Source organism: Lygodium microphyllum, chromosome 7, assembly GCF_053477565.2.
Source record: "Lygodium microphyllum isolate KBCC chromosome 7, Lygodium_microphyllum_v1.1.10, whole genome shotgun sequence".
Classification (NCBI taxonomy): Eukaryota; Viridiplantae; Streptophyta; class Polypodiopsida; order Schizaeales; family Lygodiaceae; genus Lygodium; species Lygodium microphyllum.
Window position 1 is genome coordinate 50364925 of NC_141141.1, and position 17287 is coordinate 50382211.

The window sequence follows — 17287 nt, forward strand, 5'->3', positions numbered from 1 at the left end:
CACCACGAACTCTTGCACCACTGCCACTTAGAAATGATGGTATGTATGAGATAATTAGAGCTTTAAAAGATTTAAGACTTGATTTGTCTAGACTTGTAGGGCTAGTTATGACATCTAAAAAAAAAGGGCCATAGATATAGGTTCCTCCAAGAATACATAAATGTCAGGAGATACATGTGGTGTGACTCCTAAGCATCAACACAAGTGAGTTTTTCAAGAAAGCAAGGTGAAATAATTTGGTGTTTTTTGGGCTTGAAAACAAAATATACATGATAGAGGTTGGTTTGCCTATGAATCCCATTTTAGCAATGGAGGGATGAAGCAAACTCTTGAGAAAACGGATGCATGGAGTTTTTATGTGGTTAGAGGCGATGCTTTTTCCTATGGTATGCATATTGGGAGGAGTTCAGAAAGTAAGTCAACATTATGGAAGTCTTCATTGGATACAACTCACAAGGGAAAGATGTAGCAATCAGAGTTATCTAATGCATATCAGAGCACATGAGAGAGATTGATTAGGATGCACTAGTGGATACTTTATCTATGCATACCTGGCGAAGACCTAGGGCACTGAGGTCCGAGTTGAGGAGAAGAGGATACAAGACATTAGTGCTCCTAGTTTGTTGAAGAAGACTAGAGGGGAAGAGTCATCCACACCCCCTTCTAGGCTAGTTCTTAAGCATGTTATGGATAATGTATAGCCCAAGGAGAAGAAGCAGGATGTACGACCTAAAGAGCAACCTTGCTATAAATTCTTTTCAAACATTGAGAATGCTACAAACCTCAAGATGGTGCTTGAGATTCTTTTGGTGAGATCTTGGGAATTGCTAAGTGAAAATTTCATGAAGAGATCATCAATATCATAGAGGACAAGAGATAGATTGTGAAAACTATAGAGGGACATAGAATTCAAATTGAGGAGTTGCTTGATGAGAGTGGGGATGAGTCTCATGAAAAAAGTGTTCTTGTATGCTCATATGTTGTTCAGCATAGACAACCAGTGCGTTATGAGAAGAATGACACATTGTTGTCACTGCCGCTCTGGCAACTACCAAAACCCTACAAACCACTTATCAAGTCAAGCATTTCAAGCGAGTGGCAATGGCTACCTCTCACATAATTGTGCATGCCCTCACAAAAGGATGTAGTGAGATTACTATTGAATCCAATCATTGTAGTCCTCTTCCTTGAATCCTTCAATGGCTCCACAATTTAAGGCTTTCACTCAAGCAAGCTCCATCTCCAAGCTCCAACCTCCATAGCCACGTGCATGAGAAAAGAAAAGAGAAGAAGGAGAAGAAGGAGAGAGGAGAAGAATAGCTTCTCCATGGTCCCTCACTCTCACATACTCACACTCTCCGTCTTTCACTCTCCCTCTCTCCCTCTCTCATGCACAAGAAGAAAGCAAGGGCAAGATCAAGAAGAAAACTAGTTTACATACACATCGATAATGAGTTTATCCATTCACTTTTTGGCTTTTATATATGCCCTTCTCCCCTTGGGCACCCAATCCATTTCCATGACTGGCTGTCCGGCCTTGGTCTTCTTTTTACTTTCTTTCCTATTCTCATGACTCCTTTACACGCGCCTTTTCATTTACAAGTTGCGTAGGAGGGAGTTGTTCTTGTGTGACTTGTTCTTGATTTTCAATTTGATTCCCGCTCTTCTTGGTCTTCTTTTTCCAACAAGCTGTCTTCTTATGCTCCTTAAGTCTCCTTTGCATCCTGTATTATTTTTTGAGGGTTAACATTACCCCCCTCCTAGCTGAGTACTAGTCCCATGGCACTAGATGGTATGGGTTGGAGAGTTGAGGGTGGTCTTGGAAATGGTACTTGGGGCTTTTGGGGAATTGGTCATGTAGGATAAGCTTGTGACATATGATTAGAGATTGCTGGTACTAAGGACATGCTGATTGATCAAAGAGGACCTTGAAGTTGTTGGCTAGTTGCATAGATGCAAAATGTGCTTGTAAGGGAAGAGTAGGTGCACTATCTAGGGGGTGTGTATTCCTTACTACATATAGTGCATTGTGCAAGTGGTGGTGGAATTGAGAGTTGGGTCGTAAGCCTAAGGTATTCTCCCACACTTGAGGACCCAATTTGTGGATGGGGGAGGTGTTATGCATGACTTAGGAAGACGAGTCTATCATAATGTCTTGGCCTTGATGTGCCCTAATTGCATGAAGTGGGGAGGGGCTAGGGATTTAATGGTCCCTAGATGTAGTGTTCGTGGCACTCATACATAACAAATGAGAACTTTTTTTTAATTCTTTTTCTTTTTCTCTTTCTCTCTCTCTCTCTCTCTCCCTTTCCTTCTTTCCTTCTTTCTTCTTCTTTTTATTTTATTTTATTTTTCTTTTTTAAAAGAAATATAAATAAATTACAAGGGATGATGCTAAGTTACATCATGTTCTCCTAAAGGGGTAGAGTTTTAACAGCCTACTTAGGAAGGACTAGCTCAACATATAGCTTTTTAAGTTAATCCTCACGTTCAAAGATGTAGTGGACAAAAGTGAGTGGTTACACCTCGTGAACCAACTGTCACTCATGTCCTCTAGGAGGTTCATATAAAAAGTTGGCAATAAGGTAGCTCTCATCATGAGCCTAGTCATAACACAACTATCTATGCTTGCATTTGTATCAAAAAAGAGGGGTGTCACTTTTCCTTTGCTATTGGCTTTTTCTTAAGAAGTATCCTTAGGTGATGAAGATAGTTACAAGTGATGATAAATGCTAGATTAAAGAGAATTCCTTGAGGAAGTGTGCAATGAATGGGTGAAGATCTTTTTCAGTAAAGATCATGCACTCCTCAAGGGTCACGACATTAACATTGTAAATTCGAGGGAAATCATACCTTCCATGCACCTTTGGATCAAAATCTACTCCATATCTCCTTGGTGGGTAGGACATGTAGGTTGGATTATCCCTTTCATATGGCAATGTATTGTGGAAGGCCATCCATGCATCCATACTAGTATCCCACATGTTCCTTCTCCATTTTGGCTGGGATTCATAGCCCTTGATTACTCTAAGCTCATCCATCACTTTGTGCTTCCAATATCTAGCAAGTTCCCTTTTCCACAACATTAGTTGTCTTGCTCTTTCCTCTAGCCACCTTTTTCCCAACCACATTGAGAGCTTGATTACCTCATCCACCACCCTTGGTGATACCACTTTATCAAGTGATTGGGGTAGGAGAAGGTGAACTCGAAATGATTGTAGTGGCTTTCATATTGCTCCTATAGGGATGATTCTCATGCCCAATTGACTAGTAAGCATTCTTCACATTGAGGGATAGGGGCTGCATGCATTGGCTACTGAGGCTTTGGCACTAAGCTTTCTCTATGACAACTCCACCAACTCCCTTTTTCTATGCCTCATTTTCATAGTTCTCTTTGGGGTAGCAAGGTCTTTTTTGTGCACTTTGGGCTACTCTTTCTCATCATTATGTTGCTCAAAATTAGGCCCTTCATCCAAATTTGGCTCTAGGGGCTCTTCAGTGGAGAGCTATGCTTGTTACTCATGTTGTTCAAAACCCAACAGGTCAAGCTCTTGCCTAGACAACCCTCCCTTGACTAGATATTCCCTTTGCTCTTCTATGCTTAGGCTGGTGCTGGCTCAGGGTGTCTTTTTCTCCTGGTTGTGAGTTCTACTTTCATTTTGAGTTCTTTGATTGTCTCTTCTCCTTCAGCCTAAGTGACATGTAGCCATATGTTCAAGAAAGCCTCTTGTTGTGCCAACATCCCTGGCTCTAGTGCCTTTGCTTTGTCTTCAATCATTATGTGTTCACTTTCTGATAGTGTCAGGCACTCTGCTAAATCTTTGATTCGAGCCTCATTACTTTATGCCCATCCTTTAGCTCTCTCTTTCATTTGTTCAAGACTCTGGCTCTACTCTCGTAAGAGGGTGGTTACCATCTACTCTTGCTCTTTCCATATCGCAAGCATCCTTTCTTTGTCTTGGCTATGGCATTCCACCTGCTTCCTTAGGATGCCCTGCTCATAGAGTGTTGCTTGGAGTTGATTATGTAGCTTTGCCATCTTCTTCATGGCCTTTTTATCTTTTTGCATCTTTGTGGCATGCATCTCTTGTCTCAACTCCTCTCTTTGCCTCTTCAACTCCTTGTTTTCCAACTCCATACGTTTGTCTTCCTTGGAGTTTAAGGCACATAGTCGCTCTAAAGCCATGCGGCTTTCCATTTCTTCTTCATACATGTCTTTTAGATTTTCTTCACCCTATCTTGCCTTCACGACCTCTTTCAATGTTGTCACTTCCCTTGTGTATATCGTCGTTTGCCTTGTTTTTTCCAGCCAAAAGGCTACAAATGCCTTCTTTTCTGCTTCTAGCTTAGGAGAGCATAGCTTTTCTTTCCTCATTCATTCTATCACACTGGCTCTAGAGCTCTTTCACTAGCTCACCATACTCTTCTGTGTTGCACGCTGTTGATGATATCAAAGTGGTAGATACCTTAAGTCGTGGCATCTTTGGACCTTGGCAGGATTCTGCATCGGTTGTTGTTGTTCTCTTGGTTCCTGCCATTGGGACCCCTTCTAATGCTCTTTGTGCCAACTCATGCACTTTATCCACTAATAGGTATTGCACCCATACCATCACATTACTTTCATTGACTACCACTTCTATGGCTCCTTGTGTTGGAGTGGTTGTCATAGCCATGATTGGTGGTATTGCATGCACAAGGGCCTTTGCATTAGCTTCTACCATTGGTCTTCATTCAACCTCCTCTCAGCAGCAACACTTGTGCTAGGCACACTTCATATATTAGGCTCATCATGGCTAGCTTTTGGGATCAAGAGGGTCGTTCCATTTATATTCTAATGGCAATGGCCACCTGCTCCTCCTCCTCTCATCTTAACCTTTCTTCCTCCTCTTGTTGTCTCTTTTTACGTTCCTCTTCAAGCTTCCTTGCATCTTCTTCAATTCTCTCTCTGCTTTCTTCATTGGTGCATTTGGTTTTCTTGATGGGAATCCTCAACATGATTCTTCACCTATCCCCATGTCTGGATGGTGCTGAGCCTTACTCTCCTTGCTCACTCATCGTTCTTTGGCTTGAGGTTCCTAGTTGTTGAGTTTGATGATTAGCTCCCCTCTTCTTAGCCCCTTGCTCTACTTCTTCTTACTAAATCCTACCTTCCCCAAGGTCCCCATTAGAGAAGGAGATAAGAGGGCTCACTAGAATGAGTGAGTGGTGCTCATGGATTGGTGATTATTCTGGTGTTTCCTCCCCTTTCTCTTTTTTGTCCATCTTCCCCACAATATCTTGGATTAGGGCTATTAACACTCCTCCAAAACCTACATTTGATGCCTTGGATGTTGGTTTTTTCCTTTTTGACTTAGCCCTCATCACCCTGGGGATTCTCAGCGTGTGACTCTTAGAGCTAATGCTAGTATCTTAGCCATGGCATGTGTATTGTTGTTTGGACATAGAAGTTTAGGTTTACTTCATCTAGTACCTTAGCTGTAATGCTCTCGAGTAGTGGTGCTCCTATTCTTTTTCTGAGTGCATTGTATCGTTGGCTTGAAAATAGAGCATGCACCATCTTGGCTTGCAATCTGATAGTAGGCTTACGGATGTCTGCTATATTGATTCCATCATTCGTGTACACTTGTTGCTTATTCATCCCAGTATGCCATACACATCTTTCTTTGGTCTCTTTTATGGATTTTCCACCAACCCTAGAGCTTTCTGAACCAACTCCATGCTAAGCAAAACTTTCACACTCCTGGTTACGTCTCCTTATTTGATCATCATTGTATCAACTATTCTTCTTGGCATAGAAGGAACTGAGAAATTCTATGCACCTGTTGTGATATATATGTTTGCTGACCTTCTCTAGGTACTCGACTAGATTGAATTGCTCAATAATTTGCTTGGGCTGCATCCTCAGTTGCCATGAATTCTTCTAGATTGTGTATGCTTCGGTATTGTAATTGGTTGAACACTTGCATCTTCATGGTTAGGTGATATTTGTTTCATTCTTCCTCAAAAAATGGTAGTCTTGCCATTCAGATTCCTAACATAATACACAACTCATAATGAGTTCTCTTTGAAGGACAATTTTTGCTTAAAAAGTGTAGTTTGAAGGGAACATTATCAAACAATGAAAAGTATAAGCCAATGAATGAAAATTTTTCATATAAATCAATCCATATATTTCACACAAGAATTTTATGAAGAACTTTTTACAAAATAAAAATTCAATTTATCTTTCTTTTTGCAGTTTAATCATATTTCGATTCATATTCACCTTTCATCTTACTTCACCTTTCACTTTACTCCCTCCCCCCCTTAGAATAATTTGCAAGTCCTACTTGTGGGTTTGTTTCTTAGCTTAATCCCCCTTTTAGTGTGTTCCTTGTTAATGAAATCACTTTGCCAATTTATGCCTAGTCACACACTCAGGTGGTGCAATGCAAGGTGAGCTATGCACAATCAAGCTTTCAACTTTTCTCACACATCTACGTGCCTACAATGCAATGTGCAACCTTTAATGAAATCACTCACATGCACACTGGGCATTCAAATAGTGTCTCTACTAGGAATTAAGTTGCAAGTGATTGGTTGATTTGGTGAACTCTTAGGCCTATCTGGGTAAAATTTGGTATTGATTAGCTCTATGGTCACACTTGCAGGTTTGGGATCTAGCTAGGGTCACTCAATATTCAGCTCATAGCCTTTGGTATGCTTGGGGTAGATAGTCCCTAAGAATGTGTTCTGGTTCAAGTAGTCTTCCAATTTGGATATCTAAGTTGCAAGTCTTTGAACGTTCGAGTGGTGGATTTGGCTAGTGCAAATGGTTGGGTTTGACTTGGATAGGGGTGAACAGAAGGTTTGTCCAAGTGGACAATTCATCCAAGCATTCAAGTAGGACTATTCGAGTGGACCTTTTAAGTGTCTGAGTGGGCCAACTCTACCATTTGAGTGTGGACTATCCGAGTCCAAGTAGATTTGTTCGAGTGGACTTAGGTGATTTGACTATTTGAGGGCCAGTCGTTTGAGGCCTAGGGCACCATCCGAGCAACATAAAAAACACGTCGAATGACAAAAAAATTATGACAAGGAATCACTTAATCACACATGTGCCTAAGTATGATCCTGTTCTTATTTATTAGCAATTAGCAAAAGGAGGATTCTGAGCATATCTCTAGAACAACCGAGAATGATGATATATGGATTTCTACTACTCTCTTGGCATGTTGCTCTCTCTTGATGTGCTGCTCTCTTTGAATCTCTCACAAGCTCAAATGAGCACTCCTTCCCATTTTCTCTCCTTTTAATGCTCTCTCTTTCTTCCCTTACTCTCTGTTTTCCTTTCAAGATATTCAAAATCACTTTTTTTTTCTTTCCATGTTTCCTTGTTTCCTGGTTGTTATTACAAAAAGTTATCTTTTCTTTCTTTTCCTTATTTTCCAAACCTTAATGCATCCTATTAATGAAAAACATCCTACCATTGATCTAACTAACATTCCTAAATCTTCCAATGCCTAAACTATTCGGCAAAGGAGATTGAGCACCTTTCGAATCCCTTGCTTCCTACGTAAACTAAGCATTATTTCGAAGATGAAGTCCTACTCCGTTGCTTGATTTGAAGCACAAAAGCACTGAAGCAATGGCTACCTCTCATATAGCTGTGCATGCTCTCGCACAAGGATGTTGTGAGCTTACCATTGAATCCGATCATTGTAGTCCTCTTCCTCGAATCCTTTGATGGCTCCACGATTCAAGGTACTCGCTTAAGAAAGCTCCATCTCCAAGCTCCATAGCCATGCGTGCCAGAAAAGAGAAGAGAAGAAGGAGAAGAAGAAGGGAGGAGAATAAGAGTTTCTCCATGTTCCCTCACTCTGACACACTCACACTCTCCCTCTCTTACACTCCCTCTCTCCCTCTCTCATGCATAAGAAGGAAGCAAGAGAAAGAATAATAAGAGAGTTGGTTTGCACACACACCAAGAATGAGCTTATCCATTCACTTTTTGACTTTTATACATGCCCTTCTCCCCTTGGGCACCCAACCCATTTCCATGACTAGCCATCTAGCCTTGGTCCTATTTTCCACTTTCTTTCCTATTCTTTTCTCTATTTTCATGGATCCTTTACATGCACCTTTTCATTTACAACTTGCCCAAGAGGGAGCATGGCGCTCTTTCACAAAGGGCTAAAATGTGCTTTTTATTTCTTGTGTTCATTGTTCTTGATTTTTAAAAATCTTCCCACTCTTCTTGGTTTTCTTTTTCCAATGAGTTGTCTTTTTATGCTCCTTCTTAAGTCTCCTTTGTGTCTTGCATCATTCTAAGGGTTAACACACACCTATCTTGGTATATCATAGTCACTTTTCTATGCCTCATTGGGTTCGTGCTACAACAAAGTTTGTGGTCAAAATTGGTGAGAAGGCTACTCCATGCATTGTTTTGCTTAACCGGATTAATGTGTTTGTGCGCATAATTTATGAAAATGAGAGATGGCCAATTGATGTGGAATACAGTTGGTGCATAAGAGTGGCCAACAACATAGCAAGGAATTCATATATTGCATGTTTGAATATCAAAGTATCCATAGATGATGTACAAGAGGATTTTCATTTCTTTGTGAAGGACACTTGTTCGTATGTGCGAGTTTGTAGTAGAGATAGGATGAGGGCAATTCAATTCATGACAATGTGTGTCAATCATTCAAGGAACACGGAATTTCTACAAGATGCTCCTTTACTACGGTTAGATATGAATTTTCATTAGGTATCCTGTCCTACAGGACGAGGAGGGTACGATTTGAGATTAGTTCTCACCTCTCCTGGTAGTGAAGTGTTTGCTTCTAATTTTTTTTGTTTTTGTGTAGATACTTCAGTTTCTTATCGAAGGGTTTCAGATGTGTTGAGGATTGCCAAGAAGCACATATGAAAGAGGAGAAAAGTATTTAGTAAAACACATGTTTTACATGATGATGAGGATATAGATGAACTGTTTGATGTCTTAGCTTGTATAGATATAGTGGTAGAACTTGAGATCATGTGGAAAACTAAGGGCTTGGATTGTTCTAGTGTTGTCTTAGTGCATTTCCTAGAAATGTAATGTGGATTGCTGCATTTATGATAGTCAGAGGTCAACAAATATAGGGATGATTATTTTTAGTGGAAAAGTTGTGTTGATGCATATGCAACATGATTTAAAATCAGAAGAGTAGACAGAGGCCAGGTGTACACTAAGTACAAGATTGTGGATAAGAAAGTTAAATGAATTGCATGTCCACTACCCTTGGATAGTGATGATTAGATGAGGATAGCTATGTTAGATATGCTCAATGCCCTATTCTCGTAAGGTGCCACCAATGATCCATGGTGCTCAAAGTTATAAGGCTCCCATTATGAGGAGAAGCCATGTGTGAGCATGGAGGTCCCGACTTGTATGTCAGATGAGGTCTATATGATAGGATGACCAAAAGGTGACCATTACGAGTCTAGCATTTGGGTTAGAAAGAGTAGTTAAATCTGGTAGCAATTGGAGGCACACCGTATCGAGTTGTGGGGTAAGGAAGTTATCATGGATGAAGAATCATATTTAGATGATGAAGAGAAAATTCACCAACCTGACATCACACCATTGGAAAAGCCACTACCGCAATGGATGATGTAGCTCTATGACCAAAATAATCTTATGTCCACATTTTTTGAGGAGAAGGCAGATGGACCAAGGAGGTCTCATAGAATAGAGGAGCAAAGAAGGGCTTCTATTCACATAGTCAATATGGCCTTGATGGTGGTTGAGATTATGAGAGAAGTGAAGGAGCCAATTGACTTAGAAGAAGCACATGGAGATCTAGCATGGAAGGCAGTACGCAAGCTAGGCATGACAACAACATGAAGAATGACACTTGGGAGCTAGTGGATCAGCCACCAAAGAGAAAGATTATTGGCATTAAGTGGGTCTAGAAGATCAAGTACAAGGCTAATGGAACCTTGGAAAAGTACAAAGTTAGACTGGTTGCATAGGGATTTTCATAGGTTGAAGGGTTAGATTTTCAAGCTTGATTTGCTCAAACTACTAAAATGACCACTATTCGCATAGTACTTACAATGTTTGCTTCTTAACAGACACTTCAAACTTAGAGATTCAAAATTTTTACATTGTGTACTTGGAAACAACTGACATAGCTAAAATTACACTATTCCCTAAAACTATTGTCTCTAACCTTGCGGAGCTAAAACAATGCTCAAAATAGTCTCCATGTCGCCTAATTTACCAAATGGATGCTAAATCAATGTTCTTGAACGGTGGCCTCAAGAAGGAGGTGTATGTCATTCAGCCACCATGGCTTGAGGCCCCCCATTTTGAGAACAAAGCATGCAAGTTGAAGAAGGCATTGTGTGGGGGGGTGAAATAAGTCCCTAGAGCATAGTACCAATAGATAGATATTTTTAAGCTTAACCTTCAAAAGTTGTGCCTTAGATGCTAACTTGTATGTTTACATAGATGGTGAAAAGTCTCTAGTTATTTTCCTATATGTGGATAACCTTTTTATTACATGTGACTATGAAGATATGATCAACCAAACTCGAAAGGCTTTGAGATCCGAGATTAAAATAGTAGACTTGGGCCTGTTGCACTATTGTTTGGGGATTGAAGTATGGTAAAAGCTAGGAAATATCTTCATCTCTTAGAAGAAGTATGCATGAGAGATCTTTAAAGCATTTGGTATGACTGAGTGCAAGGAGATAGCTATACCTATGGAGGTCAATGCAAAGTTATCCGTTGAGGATATATGAGCACTAGTAGACATTGAGAGAGGTACATGAGGTTACACTAGGCCAGATATTAGTTTTGTTGTTGGTGTTTTGAGTAGGTTTTCAAACAAACCCTGTGAGAGTCATTGGAAGGTTGGGATGTGAGTGTTCAAGTACTTGAAGGGAACTCTTGACTGTGGTATCACATATAGTTCCAGTACTTCTCTTGTGGGATAATGTGACTTAGATTGGATAGAGACAGTGATTCTAGAAAGTCGATTTCTGGTTATTATTTTTCTTTAGGTTTAGGAATTTTCTCTTGGATTAGTAAGAAGCAACCAACATTGGCATTGTCTTCTACCAAAGTAGAGTACAAGAGGCAGCTTGTTTTGTTGCATGTGAATAAGTAATGGTTAAGGAGGATCTTATGGCATATGGGAGTATAGGATGAAGACTCGATTGTGCTAAGGTGTGACAATCAAAGTTGCATTGCCATTGTCAAGAATCCAATGTTTCATGCACATGCAAAATATATAGAGATCCAATATCACTATGTGTGTTATTTGATTAAGGATGGAATAGTGGAGCTCCCAACAGAGGGGAATGGAGTAGATACCTTCACCAAAGCACTTTGAAGGATCTACTTTAAGTTCATCTTGAGAGAGTTGACATTGGGCCAAGGAGTTAGTTCAACATTGAGGGGTGATGTTAGATGTGCTCAATGTCCTACCCTTGTAAGGTGCCACCAATGATCCATGGTGCTCAAAGTTGTAAAGCCCCAATTATGAGGAGAAGCCATGTGTGAGCATGGAAATTGGTGGATCTTGAATTGTATGTCAGATGAGGTCTATGTGACTGGATGGCCCAAAGGTGATTGACTAACCTTTGGGTTAGACGAAGTAGTTAAAGTTGGTAGCAACTCAAGGCACACCGCATCAAGTTGCAGGGTAAGGAAGTTATCAGGGGACCTCTATTTTGGGTTCGAGGGCCGTAAAAGTAGCCGTTGACTAGGGGTAGGGAATATTCTCGGGAATATTTCCTAGCCAGATAGTGGAGGTGCACATGGAAGGACAACACACATATGTGCACATGGAAGATCAATAAACACATGTGCATATGGAAGGTCAATATGTATATGTGCACATGGAAGGTCAACAGACACATGTATACATGGAAGGTTAACATATACAAGTGCATATGGAAGGTCATCCATCATGACCCCCTTCATAACATTCATGATCCATCCTTTCACCCAATCAAAGTTATTGCAGCTAGCCTTAAGCTCTTCATCTATCTTATGTCTAAATCACCATCTAAGCTTCACATTGAAAGTGCACAGGTGGAGATATCAATCTTTGTATCAACTTGTTTGGAGTTAAAGAAAATTTTTATTCTCCTCTTATCTGATGTGTACCCTCTTTCTCTATATCTTGCTCAAATTCTATTTGGTGCATTGTGTAATTTTTACAGGCTGCTGGGTACCCAAGTTTGCAATATCCTACATAGATTGGTCACAAGTTCTTAGAAAAGAGATTAGCATAGTTTAAATTTGAGAGTGATGATTTTTTGCTTCATGTAGAAAGACAATGTTTTGTGGATATATTGGAAAAGCATGGTAGGGCATTTACTTTTTACCTAGAGGAGACTGGGTGTGTTGATCTTAAGGCGGTGGCTCCAATGGTTATCTTCAATATTTCCATATTCCTTGGAATTTTTGTCCCATTCCATGAAGAGGAAAAAAATGAGAAAGTATAAATGCACATAAATACAACAAGATGAGGAAAGCATCATCTCATGTAATACCTATTAACTTCCTAAGGAAGGCAAAATGCTCCACTGAGAGACATCTCTCAGTGGATCTACTCACTAAACATCTCTCAGTGGAGCATTTTTCCTTCCTTAGGAGTACGTAGTGGTGGCGTTGGGAATGACCTCTCGAATAAAGTGGTAACGCATCTCAATGTGCTTTGTCTTCACATGGAAGACCGAATTCTTGGCCAACTAAATAGCACTCACAAAACCTAAATGCAGTGTAGGACCATGTTAGTGATGCCAAGGTCTACCACTAGATGGCTTAACCAAACGGCCTAATTAGTGATGCCAAGGCCTACCACTAGATGGCCTAAACAGATAACCTAATTAATGATACCAAGGTTTGCCACTAGATGGCCTAACCAGAGAGTCTCCTTGCAAGCCTCAGTGGCTCTCCAACATACTCTACTTTTGTAGTAGATAGAGCCATGCATTTCTGCAACTTGCACATCCAAGAAACAACACCTCTAGCAAAGGTGAAGACATTGCTAGAGGTGGACTTCTTACTGTATGCATGTCCTACATAATCAGAGTCAGTGTATCCCATGACTCCTATATCTTGGCCAGCATAACAAATGCACATAGCTGATGTGCCCTTCAGGTAGTCCATAATATCCTTAACGGCATTCCAATGCTATTGGCAAGGTGTAGCTATATAGCATGCCACAATTTCCACTGCAAATGCTATGTCAAGACGAGTGGCTATTATGGCATATGTCAAACTGCCAATTGCCGATGCATAAGGAATCTTGGCCATCTTGGCCTCCTGCTAATCTGGTATGCAAATCGGATACTAGATGCATGCTAGAGAGTGTCGAAAGGTCCCCAAGAACAACAGAACTCTACTGCAGCTCATAAACAAGAATAAAGATTTGCACGACATGAAGAAAAGAGACAAATTGGGTACAATTTCCCCCCATGCCTTGTGTGAGTGCTCCACAAGGCATGTATTTATAAATTTATTAATCTCCAAGCTAAAAAATAACCCAATTTTACAATTAGCATGCTTTGGCTTTTGTGTTTGCTTTTGTCCAAATAAAGAATAAAGTGGTTGGGCGTCCCAAAAGTCGGGCTGTGCCCAAATACAATGTCCCATAATGAAATATTTAAATCGAGCGCCTATGCGCATACAAAATAACAAATATTTGTCAAGCACTTCAATAAATAAGCGCACTTAAATAAATATTAGCGCCATGCCTTTAGTGATAAGGTGTGCGCCTATAAAAAATGATAATTTCTTCTAGGTAATCTGAATACACGCTATCGCCCAGGGCTTCCCAACGCCATGGCTACATGCTCTACACATCAACTGAAGCATTCACAATTGTTAGAAAATAATAAAATTAAACTGAAAAAAGTGAATATCTAGCAGTCTTCAGCTACAAAATAAATAAATAGGTTGGAACTCTGTCCTAACCTTAATTTAATACGAGTGCACTCTAAACTCATAAATTCCATTAATTTAAATATGTGTTTTGCGGAATCACCCATTGTGGAATCACCCACGTGCACATTAAATTAATCTGATACTCGAAAAGGATAGGCGTCCCCGTCAACTTCTCGCACCAGGAATCCAACTTGTGTACGAGTCTCAGAAAATAAATATAGTTTTACGGAATCCATTGCAAAACCTCACGGAATCCAACGTGGTCTCACAGAATCCACCGTGGAATATGCCTCCTAGCATCATACCCCTGGGGTGGGATAGCAATTGTTCTCAATTTCTATTAGCTCAATGTGGAGTGAGCAATGAGGGGTAAGCACTTAGGTCATGGGTATGCATCCATTGGGCCTCTTCAACAATATTATTTTTAAACTTAACCAAATATCTAGAGTATCTACTACTAGTTCTACTAGTCATAAAGTCAGTATCTAAAATAGTTTCAAATTCAAGGATTTCAGTTTTTTCTTCTAACAAAGGAGGGTTTTCATAAACATGATGGACATATAATTGGCCTCTAAAAGGTCGTAACAAAATGATATGAAAAGTATTGTGGATTTCCCAATGTGGGAGTAGTTCTAATTTGAATGCATTGTCATTGATCTTGTGAATTATTTTGAAAGGTCCATAAAATCAAGGGGCTAACTTAATAACAGGGTGTCTCTCAACACTTTGCAATCTTCTCTTTTCAATGCCTAACAAAAAATAATCATCAACTTTGAAACTCATGGCTTTTCTTTTCTTATTAGCTTGTTTAGTGTATGATTGTTGGGATTTCGTAATCATATCTTTAACTTCAGCAAAAATAGTAGCATGTGTATTGGCAATATCATCAGCAGCTTTAACTTTGTTTGACAACGATGTAATAGGTGTAGGAAATTTATGTCTATAAATGATTTCAAAAGGTGCTTTATGTGTAGCTATATGTGGTGTATTATTATATGCAAATTGAAGTAGATGCAAATGTGTATCCCATGTTTGTGGTTTTGAAATTGTGTATGCATGCAAAAGATCTAAAATTGTACTATTTGTAGCTTCTGTTTGCCCAATGGTTTTAGGATGAAATGTAGATGAGAAATCAATCTTAGTACTTAAATTAGCAAACAAAGTAGTCCAAAAATTATTGCAAAATCTAGAATCACGATCAGAAATAATAACTTTTGGCAAACCATGGTTAGTGAAAACAGTCGTAAAAAACAATTGTGCAGCTTGAGATGCAGTTAATGTTTTTTTGCATGGAAGAAAATATGTTTGTTTGCTAAATCGATCTACAATAGTCCAAATCATATCATGATTAGCTTGTATGTTAAGCAAACAAGTTATAAAATCCATTGAAATATGTTCCCATGGTCGTTCAGGAATAGGTAAAGGCATTAATAAACCATATTGCTTACCATGGTGTCACTTGAATTTTTGAAAAATTAAACACTCAGATACAAATTTAGAAACATCAGATTTCATGTGTGGCCAGTAAAAATTTTCAACCAATGTACGTAAAGTAGAAATAATACCTATATGGCCTTGATATGGGGGACAATGAAATTTGTGCAGCACAAACGATCTAAATGGAACAGTGACACACAATCTTTTCTCATAAAACATAAATCCATCAAAATAAGACAAAGAATCAATTGGGATCCAGTTATTAGCAACTAATTTATTCCAATCAACTTGAAAACCGAGGTCTTGGTCATATGTATCTTTCATAAGGATAAGGGAATCAAAAGATAAAACGGAGATATTATGGATACTTGGTCTTCTACTTAATGCATCGGCAACAACATTCTCTTTTTCGGGTTGATATTGGATAAGTGGATGAAAAATTTGAATAAAAGTAGCCCATTTATTATGAGGTTAGAGATTTGTGGCTGACTAAGGAGATGTTTTTGGTTAGTTTTGATCATAAATTCAGATCCCATTAGATAGTGTTTCCATTGACGTAAGGCCTATACTACAGCTAACAATTCCTTATCATAAGTAGAATACTGCAGTTTAGAGCGTTTAAGTTTGCAACTTGAATAGGCTATGGGATGTGAATCTTGCATAAGGACAGCTCTTATTCTTGATCCACTAGCATCAGTGACTACTAGAAAGAACGGTAGATTAAAGTTAGGTAATTGCAAAATAAGTGCATGTGTTAAAGCATGTTTCAGTAAATCAAAAGACTTTTGCTGATTATCACACTAATGATATACAACACCTTTCTTTAATAATTTTGTTAAAGGTAATGCAAGTAATGAAAAATTTCTCACAAATTTTATGTAAAAGCTAGTAAGACCTAAGAAAGAGCGTAACTCATGTACATTTTTAGGGATTGGCCAATTCAAAATTGCTTCTATATTTTTAGGATCAACTTGAATACCATCAAAAGAAACAATATGTCCTAAGTATTCAATTTGGGTTTGGAAAAATTCACTCTTTTCAGGGTTATCATATAATTGATTCTCTTTCAATTATTTGAAAACCAAAGATAAATGTTCATATTGCTCATTCTTATTCTTACTGAAAACCAATATGTCATCAAAGAAAACAATTACACAATGTTGATATTTTAAAAATATTCAATTCATCATTCGACTAAATGTGGCTGGTGCATTAGTCAAACCAAAAGGCATAACAAGGAATTCATAATGACTAAATTGAGTTCTAAATGCAGTTTTGAAAATGTTAGGCGTATCCAATCGTACTTGATGATATCCAGATTTGAGATCTATTTTGCTAAAAATAGTGGCTCCTTGTAGTTTATCCATGAGGTCTCTACCCTAGGGATCGGATATCTATTCTTAACAGTGATCTTGTTTAGGGCACGATAATCAATGCACATCCTATAGGTATTATTTTTCTTATTAACTAATAGGGCAAGTGTACCAAAAGGAGAACTACTGGGCCTAATGAGCTCTCAATTTAACAGTTCTTCAACTTGTGCTTGGATTTCTTTATGTTCAATTTGATTGTGTCTATAAGGTGCTTTACATGGTGGTTGTGAACCAGGGATTAAGTTTATTTTATGATCTTCAAGACGTGTAGGTGGTAAACTAGGGGGTAAATCGAAAGCAAAATAATCTTTAAATTGTGAAAGAAATTGCGTGTTCCTAGGATGCATCTGATTTTCCTTAGCTTTAATTTCATTCACCCATACTAAGTATGATTTGCTACCTTTTCTCAATGCATGTTTAGCTTGTGTGTGACTAAGCAATGGAAAATTATCTAAGGTGTGCATTCCATGTAATGTGATTTGTTTTCTGTTAGAATGAATTTTCATTGAATGTGTGGAATAATCTATATCGGGATTATATTTGTGAC